The sequence below is a fragment of the Hippopotamus amphibius genome, chromosome 4 (assembly GCF_030028045.1).
Source record: "Hippopotamus amphibius kiboko isolate mHipAmp2 chromosome 4, mHipAmp2.hap2, whole genome shotgun sequence".
Lineage (NCBI taxonomy): Eukaryota > Metazoa > Chordata > Mammalia > Artiodactyla > Hippopotamidae > Hippopotamus > Hippopotamus amphibius.
In genome coordinates this window covers 60940473-60954493 of record NC_080189.1, presented here as the reverse complement: position 1 = coordinate 60954493, position 14021 = coordinate 60940473, and positions in this window count along the sequence as shown.

Below are 14021 nucleotides of genomic sequence, written 5' to 3'. Positions count from 1 at the left end.
AGTGTAACGAAACTATAGGCTTGAAGGGATACATCTTGAATGACTTGGTTCTGGGACTGGGGATTTTCCTAAATTCAGATCATCAGGTAACAAATAATTTATCTTCCAATTCTGGCTAACTTCAGCCCAACTTTAAGCTACCATGTGCTTGTCTTCCTTTATGAAACCTGGATCAAACATAATTAACAGATATTACTATAAAGTCAAATTAGTTAGAGATATGTTTAAAATATACTTCTAGTCTTTAAAAGCAGCGCAAAAGGCTAGAGACACCATTAGTGACTGCCATCTCTGACTAACAACCACAGAAGCACTGTTAGGTTGCCAGTACCCTTGACAGAAAGATTACATAGATTTACATTACATAATTCTAGATAACACCAAACCTAGAGGTTCACATTTCTATGAAAGAGATTGTCATTGCATAATTAGTTACTGACTCTTCTTAGTTATTAAGACAACTCAAGAAGGAGTACAGCTAATTTTAGCTGTTTAACATACAAGATAATGCTGTTCACACTTGCTTGTGTACATAATAGGGTGGCTTGGGATTCTTGGGTTTTAGATACCTTTAAGTTGTACATAACTTGATTTATAGCCAATTTGTGTTTAATAGGTACGTAAAGCCCGATTGTGGATATCCTATAGTTAACTTACTACACTTTTTATGGCAGGGAGCTCAGAGGGCCCTGTCAGGTATCGCTTTACTCATCCTCACTACATTTCAATAAAGCGCAACATTCTAATGCTAATTGTGCCTTTTAGGAACTGAAGGCAAAGACCAGAATAGAAAAAGAAAACAGAACAGAAAAAAGTGTTTAAATTCCTGTGCTCTCTCTCTCTAGCAATAGCCACATGCCAAATATTTATAACTTGTGCTAGTTAGGATAATGCCTGCTATTATAACAAGCAGGTGCTAAAATGTACAAGGGCTCACACACATAGAAGTTTGTGTCTTGCCCACAAAATGTCCTGAGTTCTTTAAGGCAAATGGGGGTGGGGGGGGGGTGTCCCTCCTCATTCAGGGGCCCAGGTATTGATATTTGGAGTTTCTGCAGTCTTTAGCATTTATGTTCCAAGGTCATCATAGTGCGTTTTTTTGGTCTGGTGGCTGGAGGATAACGGGGCAAGTGTGGGAGGTTTTATGAGTGGGCCTAGAAGTAGCACACATCATTTCTACTCATACCCAGCCCCACCCAACCCTGTTAGCTAGAATTCAGGTACGTGGCATTGCCAAGATTCAACTATCTTCCTGGCTAAGAAACTATCTTCCTGGCTATGTTGCCTATGTTGCCACAGCTCCAGACCATGAAGGGGAAACAGATTTTGGGGATTAGTTAAATGTCATTGCCACATAACCTAAGACAGAGCTAGGCTTTTCTGACCTAACCCTTTAAAACCTTTCACCAGTCTGTCCTCTCCCATTGGGGTCACCGAGGTGATGATTTGAAGTCAGGGCAACCTGGGCTCTATGGACAACAGCAGCCACGCGGAGGGTCACGGTTTACATGTGTTTGCTACTGGACCAATTTCTGTTAGGTAAGCCTGGGGCTTCCCAGGCCTTTAGCTGGTGTTAATGTAATGCCTGGGTCTATGTAACTGGAGTTCAAACTCATTCTAGTGACTTTCTGTGGTGTTTCCTAAGGCACCCGCATTAACTACAGACCTCTGTCTACTGTGTTGGTGGACCCAATAGTGTTTGTTGTATATCATTTAAAACTTTTATAAATAGCTGTCTCTTATGTAAAGTGTAATCTTCTACTTTTTGCTGTTTATTGTTGGCAAGTCCCTTGGGAGTTAGAAAATAACGGTTCTTCATTTTGAAAAATGATTTTTTTCTACTTCTAGCTCTGTTTTCCCCTCCTCTCATATCTTCTGATGGCTTGAAAGCACCCTGAATGTGCCCACAGAGCCTGTTCTGATTACACCCATGAGCCAAAAAGGAGTTCTTCCAGGATGCTGAATGACTACATAAATAAACTGTGGAAGAAAACCCCACCTGATTCAGGTGTCAATAGCTACGGCTAGCATTTATTGAACATGCAGTATTAATACTTGCCAGGAAAAATGCTGAGCTATTAATATCATTCCATTTAATTCTTATAATCATTTTTGGAGGTTGATATATTATTTGCATTTTATACATGATGAAACTGAGGTAGAGAGTGGTTAAGTAATTTGTCTGGGCTACACTAGTGGTAACTAGTAATACTGTAAATGGAGCCAATATTTGCAAAACTCCAGGTCTGGGTTTATCACCATTCTGCTCTCCTGCCAATAGATTACATTCTCAAAGTTCCTATTTTCCATGGGCTCTCCATGTATAAAAACCATATAACTCATTAGTATCCTTGGAAAATAAATGGTACACTAGATAAAAATAGATATTTCAAGACATTCTTCTTGATCATCTTGTTCCTCCCATTAAATTATATGCACTAAGGAACAGAATTCTTAGAATCCAGAGACATTTCCCATCAGATGAGTCAAGATTTGCAGCTATAACTGTAGTACTTGACAGCATTGCTTAATAAAAAGATTTAAATCCACCTACTACTTTATACTCAATAACAGATTACACCATCCTTAAAGGCAAAACAGTGTAAGAAAAATGATAATGTAACTGTTCCCTAGTGGGTATTGATTACATGCGAGCATGATGAGTTCATTATGTTGGTTAATTTAAATTGGGATTATTAACACAAGTTAAGTTCAATTTAGCACAACTGACAAAAATCCAGGAATATCAATGGAAAGAATAAATGACACGTGAGCCATAATATTTAATATTTTAAGACGATCTATCTTAAAGATACTTATTTTCATTTACTTATTCTAATACCATCTGGAGTCAGAGAGGTCTGACCCCATGTGTGACTCTGGGCAAGTTACACAACCCTTCTATTTCTCAGTTTCCTCATGTTTAGAATGAGGATAATAATAGCGCCTAATGCACAGGATTTATTATGAAGATTAAAAGATATAATACATATAAAATACTTGGTAATCACTAAGCAATAGCGAATGCTTGTCTTCGTCTGCTTGGGCTGCCACAACAGAATACCACTGACTCAGTGGTGTGACAGAAATTTATTTTCTTACAGTTCTGGAAGGTTAGAAGTCCAAAATCAATGTGCTGTCCGGGTTGGTTTCTGCTGAAGCCTCTCTCCTTGGCTTGTAGGTGCCTGCCTTCTTGCTGAGTTCTCATGTGGCCTTTCCTCTGTGCGTGTATGGAGAGAAGAGAGTTCTCTGGAATCTCTTGAAAGAATGCTAGTTCTTATCAGGACACCAGATTTACTGGATTAAGGCCCCACTCTATGACCTTATTTAACCTTAACAGCCTTCTTATAGGCCCTATCTCTAAATACAGTCACACTGGGCTTCAGTGTACAGATTTCAAGGGGATACAGTTCAGTTCACAGCAGTGCTCGAAAATAGTACAACTGTTATTTTTTTCATTACTTCATTTTTATTATATATCCACTCAGTACAAAGCTTTATTTCACAGGGATATGAGACCATGTTAATGTTTTCAAAGTTAAGCTCAACTTAGATTCCTCGAGAGAATCTCTAGAGCAAAAGTAGTCTAGGAATTGATCAGAGTTACTGACAGAGTGAGACACTAATTTGATCTCTGAGACATGTGGTGGTGGAATGCGTGCATGTATATGTGTGTGATGCTATCTACAGAGCACACCACAAAGTCTTGAAAAGATTAGTTCACTAGAATTGAGATTTTAGGACATCTTGCATGATTAAGGCTCTACTGAAAAACTAATACTTCTTTCCTTTCCTTTTGTCATTTTTTTCTCAAGTGAAAATTGAGCCAGGTCTGTGAATTCCCATTTTGGCTGAATTGGAAATCTGGAGTTGATGCTCAACTAAATGCCTTTTTTCCTTTTTTTTTTTTTTGGCATTTTGTACACTACCATCTTCTTTCTGCCTTACCCCGTTCAAAGCATCTGACAGGTGGTGGGACTCCCTATCTTGAAGAATCAAACATATATTTTAAAGTTCAATGCCTGAATTATTCATTTGGATTCTGGCATTTGGGGGTCATTTTGCTGACCACCAAAGATTGACAACACAGAGCAAATGTTAGCAAGACAACAGGCCTTGGTTTCTTAATCAAAACAATTTTGAAAGCAAGTCCTAATCTTAAAAAGAGCTCTTTCCAAGGCTTAGAAGTAACAGGCTGCCTGGGGGGAAGTCGGCTCTGCTGGGCAGAGCCACCTGTATTTCCACACAGAATAATTTTGAAAGAGTTTTTTTCCCTTTTCTTTTGTCAGGGCATTTGTCATCATAATAAAGATCTGGTATTTACCAGACCCTTTTAAACAAATAATCTGAAAGCAACAGGAGGAAATCTGCAATAATTTACAATCAGCTCTTAATTTAGAGCTGTTTAGATTTTTCACAGTATGCCTGAAATGAGAAATGTTTATACAAAGTTCAAGACTTCCACAAGCAAACCTGTTCTCCTGAAGGCGACAGCTTGCTCCTGACACTCTGAACCTAAGGCCTGGGGTTTCACATCATGTTCTTAGAGCAGTATCTGAGCGTTAGGTCTGCAGCTCTCTAGAGGGCTTTTTCGGGGAAGGACCACTCTGATGGAAAAGATTGTTCTCCCCAGAGCTAACATTTCTGTTACATAGGCTTCAAGACAAGTGAATCTAGTTCTACGCTGGGGGATTGGGAAAAAAGAAGAGTAGAAAATCTGATCCTTAATCCCAATACATATAAATGAGGTAAGACGACATGACTGATGTACCATCAAGACCCTATAATGAAGTGCTGCACAATGTTGGGTGCAGAACTCATTTCAAGAGCTTTATTTCCCAGAAAAGGGAAAGACCACTGTGGACTGAAAAGGAAAAAGTGAGACTTTAGCTGTCTTTTCATTCCTTCAGTAAATATTTATTGAGTATTTTCTACATGCCAGTCACTGAGCTGAGGGGAGGATGGTGATAAAGAAGAAATGGTTCCCTGTATAAAAGTGTTTATGTCCAAAGGGGGAGAGAGGCATAAAACACCTAAAAAAGAACTTCAGGTTAGAAAAAGGGCAATGAGGGAAATAAGATATTTACAGAATAAAAAAAGTAATTTTTAGACAGTGTGGTCAGGGAGGGTCTCTCTTAGGAGGTGACATTTTAGCTCCTATTGGATGATAGGAAAGATCCAGCCATGAGAACATCCAGGGGGAGAGCACCACCAAATTGGAAACCACCGATGCGAAGGGCAAAGGTGATGAAGCTGGGGTTGACTGAGCCTGACTGAGAATTGTGGGAGAGGACCCAGAATTACTGAAGTTGGGCATGGAAAGAGAGGGTGATTTTAAGGAAGAAAATTGACTAACTTAGAATTGTACTCCATCCTTCCACCTTGGCCCTTTACTGATATACCTTCCCTGCAGAGGTATGCTAAGTAACCTGTTCAGAGCTCCTTGAAGCACAGCAAGTACAGTGAAATGGAAAAGCTGATTGTGTCCATCGACCGATCATTCACAGAGCACCTTCAGATGTGGGAGTTCAGGTCTCTATTCCCTTTGTTCCTTTTAAAGAGCTTTCATCTTTTCCATCTCTATGAGAAGAAAATTTATTGTTATGATATTTGCTTATCATTAAAATGTGAACTGTGTCTTCCTAAAGACAGTAAATGGTGTGTGTGTGTGTGTGTGTGTGTGTGCGCGAGCGCGCGCGTGCATGTGTGTGTAATGGCCTTGCATCTCTGAAGTCTGACTTGGGGTGGGCCCCAGTTTCCTTCCCTTGCCTCCTGCCATTCACTCATGTGTCAGCTGAGATCTGCCAGAGACCTTCTCTAATGGTTCCCAGGGCTGTGCTTAGGGCCATGGAGCCAGGGCAGCCTTTTCCCACAGGGGCTCATCGCTAGCAGTCCCTTCTCTTACAGCTCTTTGAAAGCATGACTTTAGTGTTTCCGGTTCCCATTCTTTGGAAACCATTGTGAAGGGCTTTCATCATAGTACTCAGTACTGGCCCACCCAACTTGGCATTGCATTCTGTCCCTGAATCAAGTGTATGTGTGGTGGTGTTCAAATAGGTCATTAACCAAAAGAGTCTGTAGTTCCCATCATAGTGCTATCTTGGGCAGAATATCACCCTGGTTTGTGTTTATTTGTAAACAGCCTCAGGTCCTGAAGTAAAAGAAAGCTTTGTATCCATTAGATGTGCAGGATAAGATCCACCTATCTTCCTAATTTACCCTGGAAAGAGATCTTGGTACATTTTTCTGTACAGACCACAATCTCTGCTCTTGAACAAACCGCTTCTTAGACTGCCTTCCTGCAAATCAATGTGTATCTCTGAAAAGAATCCACTGCTGTTTTCCTAATGAAAGAGCAAAAAAAAAGAAAAGAAAAGCCAAAACTTTATAAAAGGTAACTGCTTAATGATAAAATCTTTAGAAAAGCCCTAAAGGTGGGATGAGGTGAATCAGCTGGTCTCTCATACAAGGCAAGGCTGGGGAAGACATCCTAATATTATTAGGATACTAGATAGAAATATAAACTTTCTCATTAATATTCAAAGGGATACATGTAAACATCAATGTCCAGTTGTGGATAACCTAAAATTATAACTAAATTGTACAGTCAATATTTTCAGGAAGGGGATCTTTCTTGTCTTTAGGATTAGAAACAAAAGAAAAATTTTTTTGATAAAAATAAAATTGATCATATTATGACTATATTGTTAAGGATGCAGTAAATCTGCAAATATTTACTTCTCCCAGTGCCTTTTTAAATTCCGAATTTGAGACTCACAATATTAACTTTGACTCTACACACGTCCTTCCTATGACGAGCTTCACATATTTTGGGGGTGGGGGTATTAGCCCATTATGGGAGTGAAGAATAGAGAGGGAATTCTGTTTAACTTTTCAGGTGCGATTCAGTGGGGTGTTTGTAACTCACTTCAGCAATAGTCTGGGTTAGGAACAGAATTGTACCTAGGAATGTCCAGTCCAGGGCATTAGTCATTGGTCAAAGAAGAGGTGAGAAATAAATCAGTGCAGTGAGTTCCATGAGGAAGACGGACAGGAAAGGTGACCAGCCTGTGACCATGCCGCCCCACTCAGGTCTGTACTGTTGACTAGGGCTTCCTGCTGGGCACCTGAGGCGGAGGCAGCAGCGTCTCACTGCACCCAGTATTAATGGAGTGCTCGTGTCCTGCTATCACTGGGAGATTACCGGATTACCTGGGATTAAAAAAGGGACTGGTTGTCGGATCAGCTGACACGAGGTCCAATTTAGGCTTTAAAACTATAACAACTTCTCGGCTTTTAAACAAGCCTATCAGCAACTTTTCTTTTTCAAGGCTAAAGCCACCTTTCAAGGGCTTCTCAGAATTGGAAGGCAACGAAATTACAAGTGTTCCTGAGTCCAAAATGGGTAGGTATCCAAGTTTCAGTTTCCTCGTCTAAAAATCAGGGTAATAAAATCTATTACTTCTTAAGGCTGCTGAAGGATTAAATCAGACAAACTAAATAAAACTCATAGTACTGCCTAGAATATAGTGAACCCTTAATAAAAATGAATAATTATCATATACCAGTAATCGTTGGTGCTTTTTATACATTATTTTCTTTTTCTGGAGATATAAGTGTTTTCTAAGAAATAGAACTTGGTCTCATTTAACTTGTTTCAGACCATGCTATAAACAGATAAATGTATTCATCCATCCATCCATCCATCCACCCATGCATGCAGCAAATATTTATTGAGTCCCTGTTATGTTTAGTTGTGCCAGGCAAAGAAGAGAGACAAGGTCCCTGCCCCCATAGAATGTAAACTCTTGTGAAAGAGTGACTCAACAACCACCAAAGATATATACTATGTAAAATATTAGGTAATAATAAACAGTAGGAGGAAAAAGGTGAGAGGATGGAGAATGATTAGCAGAGATGGGACTTGTCTTTGATACAGTGGTTAGTGAAAGCCTCTGTGGAGGTGACATTTAAGTGAAGGCAGGAATAAATGGAGAGAATGAGGTATCTGATGATCTGGGAAAACAGTATTCAAGACCAAGTGTGCAGGAAGAGCAAAGAGGTAGGGAGGAGGTGGGTGTTTTCAAGGAAAAACAAGACAGACTCAAAGTGTTTTTTTTTTTTTAAGATTGATTGATTTACTTATTTTTGGCTGTGTTGGGTCTTTGTTGCTGCGCACGAGCTTCCTCTAGTTGTGGCAAGAGGGGGCTACTCTTCGTTGAGGTACACGGGTTTCTTATTGTGGTGGCTTCTCTTGTTGCAGAGCATGGGCTCTAGGCTCGGGGGCTTCAGCAGTTGCAGCATGAGGGCTCAGTAGTTGTGGCTCTCAGGCTCTAGAGCTCAGGTTCAGTAGTTGTGGCACACGAGCTTAGCTGCTCCTTGGCATGTGGGATCTTCTCGGACCAGGGCTCAAACCCATGTCCCCTGCATTGGCAGGCGGATTCTTAACCACTGTGCCATCAGGGAAGCCCCGAGACTCAAGGTCTTAGTTCACTTCTTCTGCTATAGCAGCCTCCTGGCTGGTCTCCCTGCTTCGGCTCCTACTACAGTAAATTCCCCAAGCAGCAACCAGAATGCTTTTTAAAAGAAACAAATTGAATCACGTTATTTACCAGATCACAACTCCACAGTTTCCAGTTTTCTGAGTGGTTTCCCATCTCACTCAGCAAAAAATCCAAACTCCTCATGTGGCTTTCAAGGGCCACCCAAGACCATCTGGCCCTGCCAATCTTCTCCAGCGCCATCCTCATTTAGCTCATTTAGCTTCCTCCTCTCCAGGAGGGAGGGAATGAGGTCAGCATGGTAGGATACCACTTAGGAGCTGCTGTAGCCAAGGTGAGAATTGAAGGATTGAGTGGCAGTGTTGGGGTGGGGTAAAGCATTTAGATTGGGGATATATTTGAGAGAAATGCTGATGGGACTTGCTGAAGGATTGGCTATGGGCTCTGGCTTTATATCTCCTTTGTTTCTCTGTTGTCAAGTGTTGTTAACGGCCACTCCTAGCTTGGACTTCCTGTTTCCCTGGAGGCATTCTTCTTCTGTAGCAAACTAAAAGGCTACACATGGAAAACTTGATTTTTTAAATGATCAAACCTTCCCCCATGAAATTTCATCTCTGCATGACCCCAGAATTGAAGCCAATTCTTCAGAACTGTAGTGAAACCTCAGCAATGTGGGTGGATGTTCTATGGGGGGATTATTCAGGGCCTTGAAGAAGGGGTGGAAAGAGAAAAGAGATGAAAATCAAATCATACCTATCAGCACTATTTATATATTGTTGTTCTGATACAATTTTCATGGAAACAGATATTGACAGTATTGGCTAAAAATGAGCTTTGAATGATCTGTAAGTCTATTATTTTTACTATGGAACTTATTTTACAAGCTTGAAAATATTAAATGTATGAGATGTATTTTGTAAAAACAATATCCGAGGCCTGTCAATGGCCTCCAAGACCCCGTGTAATCTGGTTCCTATTGCCTCTTGCACTCTGTTCCATTCATATTCTTCTCACTGCCATTTCTAGAATGTCTCCTTAATAATTTTGCACTGGCTATTCTTTTGCCTGGACATCAATTCTCCCAGATGCCAAAATGCTAACTCACTCACCTGGTTCCAGTCTTGCTCAAGTGTCACCCCCTCAGTAAGCTGTACCCTGACCATTCTATTTAAATTGCACCCAGCTCCCCAACCCCACCCTATTCCTTCCATCCTGATCCCCCTCACCCAGTTCCATGCATTCTACAGTGTGTATTTTAACCTACTATATAATTTACTCTTGTATTTTGTTTGTCTCACTAGGATAAAGCTCCAAGAAGGCAAAGATTTTTAACCTATTTTGCTCACTGAATAGATCAAGCAGCTAGAACAGTGCCTGGCACATGCAAGGTTCTCAGTGAATGCTTGTTGAATGGATGAATGAATTTTTATTTTTGTATTAACACGGTGAGGTAAGGAGCGGAATGAAAGAAACTGCAGGATAAGGACCTAAGCTATACATGCCTACCACAAATTCAGACATAATCTCCCATGAGTAGTATTCCTAACATCAAAAAAAAAAAAGCCTCAAGAGGAGGAGAGATCACTGGACACAGCTACCCAGCTGATTCTTAGCCTTCTGGCCTTAAAGCCCTAGGGGCAAAGGGTCCCCCTCAAGGCCTGCTCCAGTGTACTAAATGAGGAAGTAGCTCACCCTGAGGAGGAATTTCTAAAATAAGGGCATCAAAAAAAGTTGGCACCCTCATTACATCTGATCCTTCCCCCTTTGGACCAGGACCAGAGTTCTCAGGAGATGGGGCTGGAATAATAGTGGGGCTAATAAGAAGCTAAGTCACAAGGCAGCACTGTTTTGTGGCCTAATAGCAGGGTGTGATGGCTGTGGGGGGAGGATATTTCCCTATACACCCACTTCAGTTTGGAAACTACTGGCATGTCAAGGGAAAATGGCCTCATAGGACAGGAGCAGAGAAGTTGCTCCAAGAATTTCACGCATGGTCTACTGGTAGCTGGGTCCTAACTGCAGGAGATTTGTGCAATTGCACAGTAATTTTCCCCTGGGACCACAGACCATAGTGTGGGGTCAGGAGGATTGCTAAGAGTGGGGGGATTTAGAAGAAAGCATTCTCCAGCCACCTAACTGGAGTGGAGGAAGGCCCAAGAACTGGTATATTTCTGTTGCTGGGGTCTTGCTATACCAAGACTGGTGTGCTTGACGAAATTCCCATTTGGTCATGCTTATTGCTGGTGTCACTGTCAGAATGCGGGACTAGAGGGATTTTCAAGTCAAGGAAGGTCTTTCTAGGCTCTGCACCATGTAGCCCTAGTTTGGTATTAATATGCAGTAGTGGAGGAAATGAGTTCCTGCACTGAGGGATATGACTAGTATTCCTGGTCACTCTGCCAGAAAAATAATCCAAAATCTCTGTGGACTGGGGAATTTTGGGAAGAAATCAGGGACAGGATCCAGGATCCTGTCAGTCCTAGAAGATTTCCTGATCAGTCATAAGCTCTGGGTTCAGGGTGGCGTGGTGAAGACCTTCCTACTGGATTGTGGAAAGCACATTTGCAAAATGAAGTTGGTAGCATCAAAGTGAGGAAATAAGAACTAAGAAGCCCATTTCTCTGCCGTAGACATACAAACTGACAGCACAAGAAATTGCTGAGTTTCCTTGGAAGCATCACGGTCCCAAAGTTGTAGAACTTTTTGAAGAATGACGTCAGGAAAGAAAGATGTGATATTGCAGGAAGGATCCTGTTCAAAGTCACAGGAAGCAAATTCTTTACATTAGGAAGTGCTGGCCATTTGATGGATATAAACTTTGTGAGGTTCCATAATTTCCTATTTTTTTATTGTCCCATGGTGCCCTAAATTGTTTTGGAACAACACAAGGTATTAATAAGCACATGAGTAAAAATATACATTTCCTTTTCGTTTCCTCTCTTGGCAGCAGCAAGCATGCCTGACTTACTGCCAAGTGGCATCGGGGGAAGGAGACACACACTGAGTGGGGTTCCCTTTTAGAGTTTGAAACCATAAGTTTGAGCTGTGGGCAGTAGTTCTTAACTTTAGCAGATCTTCTGGATTACTTTGGGGAGAGCTTTGAAAATTATAATCACTGTGTTCCACCCCAGACTTGCCCAGAGGATGGGGCACAGCCATCTGTATTTTCACAAGCTCCCCAAGTGACTCTTGGGGAATTTCAAGGGTCCAGTGTGTAGAGGTTCCATGGAAGGGAAAGCTGGTTTAAGGGACCTCTCTGAGATGCTAAGAGATGCCTCTGTGGGATGTGGGGTGTGTGTGTGTGTGTGTGTGTGTGTGTGTGTGTGTGTGTGTGTGTGTGTGTGTGTGTGTTTAGAGATATGGGAAGGAGAGGGATCAAAAGCAGGTAGTTATGTCTTGAGATGAATAAAAGGAGGACAAAACTTCAATAGTTCCTACAAAATGGTCACCGTTTCAGGAATCCTTTGATCATGGACTTTATTTGAGAAAGAAGGAAAGGAAAGCAGACTCACTGAATGCTTGCTATGCATTTGACCCTGTGCTAAGAGTATGAATTCATTCATTTATTCATTCATTCACAGCCATGAAGTACTTCCTATATGCCAAGCACTGTGCTAGGTGTTGGGATTACAAAGACAAAAAAAGACTAACTGGAGACATGTATATTACAATTGAAGGGAGACTGGGGTGCTTTGGGAGACTTTGGGAAGGGACTTTCGACCCATACTGGATGGGGTAGGGGATGAGTCAGGGAAGGTTTTCAAGAAGAGGTGGCACTTAAATAAACTCTAGGATAATTCTAATATTAACTACTGTAAAGAATCAGTATGGTTGGGCTTCCTAGGTGGCGCAGTGGTTAAGATTCCACCTGCCAATGCAGGGGACATGGGTTCGATCCCTGCTCCAGGAAGATCCCACATGCCGCGGAGCAGCTAAGCCCGTGGGCCACAACTATTGAGCCTGCGCTTTAGAGCCCATGAGCCACAACTATTGAGCCCATGTGCTGCAACTACTGAAGCCCACGTGCCTAGAGCCCATGCTCTGCAACAAGAGAAGCCACGGCAATGAGAAGCCTGCGCACCACAACGAAGAGTAGCCCCCACTCACCGCAACTAAAAAGAAAGCCCACGCACAGCAAAAAAAGACCCAACACAGACAATAAAATAAAAATAAATAAATAAATAAATAAATTTATTAAAAAAAAAAAAAGAATCAGTATGGTTGAAGCAGAGAGAGTTAGGGGAGGGATAGGAAGGGATAGGGATAGGGGATGATAGAGCCAGAGGTGAGAATGGAGAGACAGGTGTCCTGGAGCCAGGTGATGAGTGTCTTGACTTCATCCTGAGTGCAGTGAGTGATACTGAGGGAGTCAGAGTGGGCGACAACAGGATCACATTTGTGGTTGAGAAAGAACAATATGGTGGCAGCATAGAGAATGCATTAGGAAGGGGGTGAGACTGCAAATGGGAACCTGATGGCCTAAGATGAAGCAATGGGAGTGACAGTGGAAAGGAAGGGACCGACAAGACTGGAGAGAGAGGGACGAGTCAAGGATGGTGCCCAGGTTTCTTTTTTAGCAGCTGATTGGCTCATGGTGCCACTTACCATTCACTATTTGGTTTAACATAGCTCTTTGGTTTGCCTTCAAAATTATCTTATGTCATTTTTAACAGATCAAGATAGAAAAGCTCTGAAAAAACAAACAGGAAAACAGGAAAGCGCAAGGTCCCCAGCGTGTACACTGGGAGCTGGGATCCAATTTCAGTTGGCCTGAGTTCTGAGACCATGCTTCCAATGCCCCAGGCAGATGAAAAACTTACTTAATAAGGCTAAAAAAAGAATATAGCTTTGAGTAGGCTACACCCACAATAGAGACAACATGAGCTAAGATCTGAAAAGCAGAATCCCAGCACCTGAAATTTATTCTTGACTGCAGTTAGCATGGTGAGATATGGCCTCCTTTTTGACAAGGTTGTGAATGGTCTCTCTCTTATGCTGTGCAGCCTCCTCATACCTCACTGACGGCAAATAGGAATGAATCAAGACTTTAAAGAGGAAAAAAATTACTGTTAAAAATGTCCTTACCAAAAAAAAAATGACATGACACATCTTAACCTTGGTCTCACAGATTTGCTTATAGCACTTCCAAAAGTAATTTGTTTAATAACAGTTATCTTGCTGGAGGAGTTTAATAAAAATTTAAAAGTTTTTTGGTGGAAAATACATCTTTACCCAGAATCTTGTATGGTAGTAATGTGATACAGTGCTTTAAAGAGAGTACATTTTTATTTAGGCTCTCTGAGCCAAAGTGTTATACAGAAGTCCTCTGATATCAGGCCATCATCAGAAATGTGAACATTCAAATCCACCTGGGCAATGTATGGGTCATCCTTGCAGTCATCAGGTACATATCAGTCTGATCTTGAATTTCTGCTCTTTCTTTGGCTGGAACTGAATTTAGCCTGCATGTCTAATATCTTTGAAATTATCTTTTCCTCTCAGTTTTGATGGAAGCAGCTT